This window comes from Halyomorpha halys, unplaced genomic scaffold, assembly GCF_000696795.3.
Source record: "Halyomorpha halys isolate HHAL.00 unplaced genomic scaffold, Hhal_1.1 Scaffold46.1, whole genome shotgun sequence".
Taxonomy (NCBI): domain Eukaryota; kingdom Metazoa; phylum Arthropoda; class Insecta; order Hemiptera; family Pentatomidae; genus Halyomorpha; species Halyomorpha halys.
The window spans coordinates 144,356-152,131 of record NW_027109456.1 but is presented as its reverse complement, the minus strand read 5'-3'; the positions used below and the strand labels follow the sequence as shown (position 1 = coordinate 152,131).

The window sequence follows — 7,776 nt, the reverse complement described above, 5'->3', positions numbered from 1 at the left end:
AATGAGTCCAACAAACAAAAACAAGGTTGTTCTTTTTAAACAAATGATTACTTCTTTTATTAGGTTTGAAAATCTTCCATATTGAGTAGCAGTAAATATTATTTCGACTGATATAACTTATATAATTTTACTATTATTTCTTATATATATATATTCTACAGTATTTCATTACATTTTTCATTTTTTATTCAATTTGTTTCTTAAAAAAAAAAAATGAATTCGAATTTATTTTCATAATTTATACATGCAATTTTTCATACGTAATAATAATTTTTATTGTTGTTAAATCAAAAATATCATGGTTTTTATCTTGTTTTTGTTCACCCTGAAGAGGTTGTACAACCTTGCCCGAAAAAACGGCAATCATATAAAAAAAATAAGGGATATCTAGACATAATTTGTTTGAACACAACTTCTTGAATAGGTTTTATACGAATATTTCTTTTTTAACTCAGCCTACACAACGTTAGTTAGATGTATTAATTTAGCAATAGGGACTGCCATGAAAGAGTGAATATTCAATTAACAAACAAGAAAAAAAAATGATGATGACTAATGACCTCTTGACACCGAAGGACGGCTCATTCATTTGCATAAAAAATTAATTTATTATTACATTAAAAAAAATTATCTTTGGAAGAATATAGTATGAGGTAGATTGAAGGAAGATAATCCGGGTGGCGGTCAACAAAGGTATCAAAATATTAAAAGAAAACTATTTATTGTTAACCAATATTTAACAATATCTTTACATATTGTAATATTAGATAAGAGATTAGATGTTTGTGTCAGTTTACCAATTTATATATTATAAAAAATCTTACGTTTCTAAGGGTTAGCATAGGATGTGGGGACATTTTCTATCTGACTTCCCACTTTTTTCTCAGTCGTCCGCTCTGTTTCCCCCTATGTTTATTGTTTATTTTTATTAATTTTCTGAATATCTCCCATTTATATTTTATATTACTTACTATATCTCACCTATGCATTATTTACTTCACCTATCTGTTCTACCTTTTACACCTATCTCTTTGCCATATTTATAACTATTTTTAATGAGTATTCTCCTTCAATTTATTAGTTTAGATCTGTATTTAGAACTTTTATAACACCTGGCTATGTTTATTAGTAACTTATTTCAAGCCCACCTACATTTAAATTTCCTTATATTGTTATTATTATTTCTTATACTTTATAAACATTACAATTGTTTTGAAATGATTTTTATTTTAATGGTTTGCCAATTCTATAATGTTTTTATCCAGTGTTTCTTCATTTAGCCCTGACGAAGCCCTGCAAAGAGCTTAAACGTTGGTTACACAGCGAAAAGTTTCTTTTACTATTTTGATACATTTATTGACCGAACTATCTTCCAACAAAAATTTTTTTAGTTTCAGCCGTAATTAAAAAGTAGACAGTTTCGGTAAAATGATATTACTCACATGACATTTATCACAGTTATACTAAATAAAAAAACAAAAGCATTATAAAAACCATGAATTTTTTGAGTTAACAAAAATAAAAATTACCTTTATACTTAAATATTCTAGCCAAGCCGAATTACCTCTCCGAACAATGTACGAACCCGTCGTAGCTGGCACGTGTACTATGGGACTGACTACAACTCACAGCTCATTAACTAATATGAACAACAGAGAAGACAAGCGTGTGAACTCAGTAACCTTAAAGAAAGACTAAAATTAAAACGTTCAAAACAAGTCAACAAAATAAAAAACTATTGTAAAAAATATATTGAAAACCATATAATAGGTTGTAGCCAACTATGTAATAGGTTGTAGCCAGATTAATAATCTAACCTACTAGTGCAAGAGCCAGGGTGAAAAAAAGTCAGTTATTTCAACACTATTTTAGATTACTTTAATCAAAACTATATATAATTACTAGTCCAAATTGGTGATTCTGTCAAGTACAGGTAGGGGGAATAAAAAATGGCGGTTATTTAAAAACGTTAATAAAAATAATTTTTCATTCGCAGCTCTATATCTTTAAAACTAACAACAACACTAGAAAACATAAGAGACCATCATTTAAAGTAGAGTAAATTCGCTAAAATATTAGTCTAAATAGAGCTATTTGCGTTCAATATTTCCCGAGATATAGCTTTTTAAAAAGAAGCATTTCATAACAAATGCTCTGAAAAATCAGTAATTAATCAGTAGTAGTGAATTTATTTTAAGAAATCTATATCTCAAAAAACCATTACAAAAAAACTTACAAATGTCTATTAGCATTCAAATTCAAAGCAGTTTAAAACGTTTATCTTCGCAGTAGTTTCTAGTTTTTCGTATAACTTTTTGGATTTATGAAAAAAATATCACAGGAACTATTAGACGTACATATGTCTGCCACCACTCAAAATAAAGGTAATTTACCTTATTATAAAAGTAGATTATTATTCACTTTTCTTAGTAGGGATAGTAGTTTGTATGATATTGTCATATGAATATGAATTTATCACATGAAATATGTCCGAACAACTATACATCAATTTATTTGAGCAAATATCATGAAAACTATTACTCCTGCGAATATAAGTGGCATAAACTACTTAATAGTCCATTAAAGCTATAATTTGAGTGTTAACAGACATCTGTATGTAGAATGGTTTTAGAGATATAGATTTCTCAAGATAAATTCGCTTACTTCTTATCTCTCAGTACATTTTTTTTATGAAATGTTGCCTTTTAAAAAGCTATATCTCGAATACTATTGAACGTAAATAGCTCTATTAGGGCTCACATTTTAGCGAATTTACTCCACTTTAAATGATGTTCTCTTAAGTTTTCTAGTGTTTTGGTAGTTATAGAGCTTCGAATGAAAACATTTTTTTTTTTGCTGTTTTGAAACAGCTACCCTTTTTTACTCCCCCACCCATACTTGGCATACTCATGAATTTTGGCTAGTAATTCTACATAGTTTTCATTAAAGTAATAAAAAATTGGAGTGAAATAACTGGTTTTTTTCTTCTCTTGTACTATACGATAAGCGAATTTAACAGTTCTAATTTGAGCACCTAAATGCCTAGAACTAGCCAACAATTTTCTTCATATTGAATCACCTAGGTATCCCAGATAAAGGGAGTATTATATTTTGTGAATTCAATATATCACAAATAAATCATATCCATTATATTATACAATCGATCAATTCATTATACATAAGTAAAAATGGCTGTTTCAGATCAATTTTTTTTATCAATAACTTGTCATAAATAGATAATAAGAAAAGATAAACTTCTTGCTTCTATCAAAACAATAACTCCAAAAAGAAGAACTATTATGAGGAGTGCATAAATCAAAAGCCAAACACATTGCAGTTTAACTTACGGTAAAATCACTCAATTACAAGAAATAAGCGTAAGCGGAAAAACTCCGAAAGGTAGAATTATCGCCAGGAATGGAATATAGCAGGTACCAGATGAACATAGTAGCTAAGGAATGTAGGAAGACAACAAAAGATATGGAGGGGAGGACAAAGAAACACAAGAATAGCTAGCAAAAAATAGGACGCCGTACGTGTCTGCTGCGTCGTCTTCGGCAATAATTGATTCTTCTGGACATCTCTCATTATTGAAAACCGATTAAGAGATACTGAAAAAAGTTGTAAGGAGACATCATCATTTTAAATCACTTCATTAATAAAGAAGCAGTTAATTTAATAGTATTCTTACATTTACAGTATGTTGATGAAGGCTAATGTCAATGATTCCAACAAACAAAAACAAGGTTGTTCTTTTTAAACAAATGATTACTTCTTTTATTAGGTTTGAAAATCTTCCATATTGAGTAGCAGTAAGGATAAATTATAGAGGATAATAATAAAATGAGTTATCTTGGACAATAATAATATGTAATTACAATTCAAAATAACAATCGCTTTTTCAGGTATGAGATTTAAATGACGTTTAAAAGTTCAAAGCCAGTTTCATTTTTGTCAAGGATTCAATTAAAGATTCAAACAGTGAATTTACAAATCTGCTAGTATTATGAATTATGGGGAAGATGGTCATGCGGTCAAAAGTGAAACAAAAATAGTTAACAACTATTTCTTTTCCGACGTTTCGCTCCACCTTGTAAAGCTTCATCGGGGCTTATAATTATTGATAATAGATTTAGTGACGTAGACAGAAAATCGGAAGCGTACCTGATGAAGCTCTAAAAATTGGGGCGAAACGTTGGAAATAAATAGTTGTTAATTATTTTTAATTTTCTTTTGACCGCAACCCTGACCATCTTCTCCATAATTTGAAATTATAAGATCAACTATATATATATACTAGTATTATGCTTCCTTGAGGGAAGAACGGCAGCTTAAGGTTTTTGAAAATAAAATATTGGATAAAATATTGAAATCAAATAAAGATGAGATATCTGGCGAACTAGCTTAACTTAACCTGTCAATAATTGGTGCACTTACCCCAACTGTATTTGCCATGTAGCTAATAAGTAATGCAAAGTAATCGATAGACCAGTATCAAAATTACAAATTAGCCTGTACCTTAAATCAGCAATTATTATTCAGAGACAATTTTCTCATATACTTTCATTATCAAGTTAATCCATTGTTGGCTAGCCCAATGACTTTACAAGGTGACTAGATCAACACCAAGATATTTCATTATGTATGCAAGTATGACAATGCCCCACAACGCGTATAACCACCTAAATTATCCAACTGTCTCATATTTCTCAGCGCAAAATATTTTACCGAATAAATTACTTTCTAAAAACCTAAAGCCGGTGTTTTCGCAAAAGAAAGCCTTTGTCATCCTCAAAATTGGCATACATACACATGGCAGTGATTCAGTTCAAAAGTTGTAACGCAATACAATGCATTCTGTCCATCATTATGATTGATATAAAGGACAATACAATGAAGAAAGAAACAATATCATTGCAAAATCGCTACAAAAATCTTATCGAACTGAAGCGAGGGAAAATGACCCGTTCTTGGAGTTTCAACACAGGATAAGTGTGAGAAATTAGAGGGAAAAATTTTGCAACACTTCTGTATTCAGTTTTGTTCCCAAGATTCCAATCAAGAAATATGGGGCAGTCATTATTAAGACTTACAACAGGTTATTTAAGATTTTAAAATAAGGAAAGTTATATTTCCTAATATGTCGTACTATGTTACAGCAAGATAATTATAATAGTAAATAATTCGCACGACGTTATCAACAGTACCAAGGTTAAAACGACAAAAACCTTATACCTACAAAAACATGTACCAGCGTGTATGAATGTCATAAATATTATTTCTGCTGGACAGATCTCTATTTCAGGCGAAATACTGAACCAATAAACAAAATGGATGTTCTGCTTAAAAGAGATTTTTATACCTATATGAATTTGGCTCTCATTACGTTCTAGAGATCGCGATTATTTTAAAAAATATTTCTGCTGTTTAAAACAATGCTGAAAGAAATAGAAGGCTAATAACTTGACGTTTCCTATAACTTTGACACCCTATAACTTTAACTGCCAACTTTAGGACTTCATTATAAATAGCTGTTAGAAATCCTTGAAGGTCGAACAAAACTAACGAAAAACTATTTTATAACAATTTTTGAATGAATATTTCCGATGCAAGAAGTGAAAATTACAAACTCGTGGAGTCCATAGTTACCCTATGAGATCTAAAGTTCTAAATTATTTGGAGACAAAAAGAGACAAAAAATAACCCCCAAAAGCATGCTTTATGTTTAGTAAAAATGTGAGGTTCTAGAACTTTTGCTCTGCAACACGGAATTGCGTGATCTGGAATCGGTAAACATAATTTATGGAGTAACGTCATGGCGATTGAAATTGACGTGTAAGCGTATTGACCTGGGAAAAAGAATCACAATCTATCATCACTAGAAATATAACCAGCCAGTGCTTTGAACAACAATTTATCGAACTTTCCAAGAGGTTTTTCCGTCAAAAGTATTTTGTTTTTAGAAATATTTAAAGGAAAATTTGGTATGGTGCGGGCATCACACAACTCATAGTAGGGCAAAAATTAGCTATTGTCGAAAATAATAGCTAAAATTGCCATAAATACGACCCTTATTCATGAATGAATCATTGATAAATAAATATCGTATCCATGGCAATTTTATTTATTAGTTTCAACTATAGCTAAATTTTGCCTAACTCTTGACACAAATTTCACTTACTAACATATTCACAACCTTAAATTTTGTGTAAATTAGCGGACTCGTGTTGAAGTTATTTATATTTGTGATTTTCAAAAACAAGAAATCTGACGGTAAAAATTAAGGGCAAACATTTTTTTTTTTGCTGTTGCTATAAAAATTAGTATGGGAATAACAAATATAAATCTTGCTCCTGCCAAGAATACAACAGTTCAAATAAAGATAACAAAGTCGTCTTGTGATCAGGAAAAATCGGGTAGTCTTGTCTTCGATTCGGACGTATTCACATTTTTTTTTTCTTTTGTTATTAATATTCTGTATTCATACATTGTTTACTATTGCTAATCATGAGAAATATTTATTTTTTTCAAATAAACCAAATTAAAGGCAATTTGGAGGAAGATTTTTATGAAAATGTGGCATTTAAGCCTTGTTAGGCTGTTTAAATTATGATAAGACATATCTGATATTAAATAACACTTAATTCCTCATTGATTCGCCGAGTTTAATCAAAATTATTAGAAACGTTTTTGGAAAAAATAAGAAAAATCGATTCTGCTCTAGGCGAGGGGCTCATAACATCTGACACTCTTGCTACGTCAATTCCAACCTGACTCATTTAAATTTAGAAATTCAATTTTTTCTAAGGCTCTAATATTTTCTTCAAAGGCACATAACAACTGAGAATGTAATACATTCGTTCATTTCGTCATCTTTAACTAACTGTTGATGAAAATATATTAACTACCTTATTATATTGTTCATTAATATTTTAAACATTGTTATATAACACACAAAAATTATTTGAAATTAAAAGAATGCGTCAGTACAGTAAATGAATACGATACTTATTTTTTTAATTTATTAAATTTAAATAATAACAAAATAAAATGATCATTTTTAGGTAAATAGAAGCAAACGTTATTACCTACAGCAGGGCGTTTATGGTTGAAAGGAGCCAATTCGGTGGCGCATCACCGCAACCTACGTCAGAGCATCAATCTAATTTATACAGGGACCTTGGCCAAGATCAATAACCTTCCAGTTAAAAGTGGTCCAGGTAAAATGTGAACAAACTGGAAAATATAAATTTTCTTCCCGACATTATAAATTTCGATTTTAAAAAACAAAATAACAAATTAAGCTGCGTGAAACCAGAGGTTCCATGATCCACAATATCTGACAAAATATTGCAAAACAAACAAAATATTAAAATCTGACATAGCGTTATATTATTATCTCCGCCTATCTCTACCATTCACAATTACTGATCAATTTATTCAATCCAGATAAAACTCATTTAGTTAATTTTTTTTTTTTATTATCACTGACTATCTTCCTACGTTTCTAAAACCTATGGATAATAATAAAGGTTCAACCAACCTGAAGGTTCACCAATACATATCACATTTATTTCACCAATATAACAAATAACGTCGTTTATACGCATATTTCAGTGGCACCCGTCCAAGCCCAAAATTATATGATCAGTCACACAGTCCTCCCACCTATGTTCCCGTTCCGTCCCTCGAACGTTTTTACTCTCCGGATAAAGATGTGGTTATTAACAGTTTAGGGATCCATTCCTTACTAAACTCTACAACCTTACACGCCGA

The 7,776-nt window shown here is 30.2% G+C and overlaps 1 protein-coding gene across 1 annotated transcript in view; it reads right to left on the bottom strand.

Moving 5' to 3' along the window:
- Window positions 1–7,776, bottom strand: part of LOC106689455 (protein FAM107B) — a 201,313-nt gene that overhangs the window by 161,035 nt on the left and 32,502 nt on the right. The gene's annotated exons all lie outside the window — the stretch shown is intronic.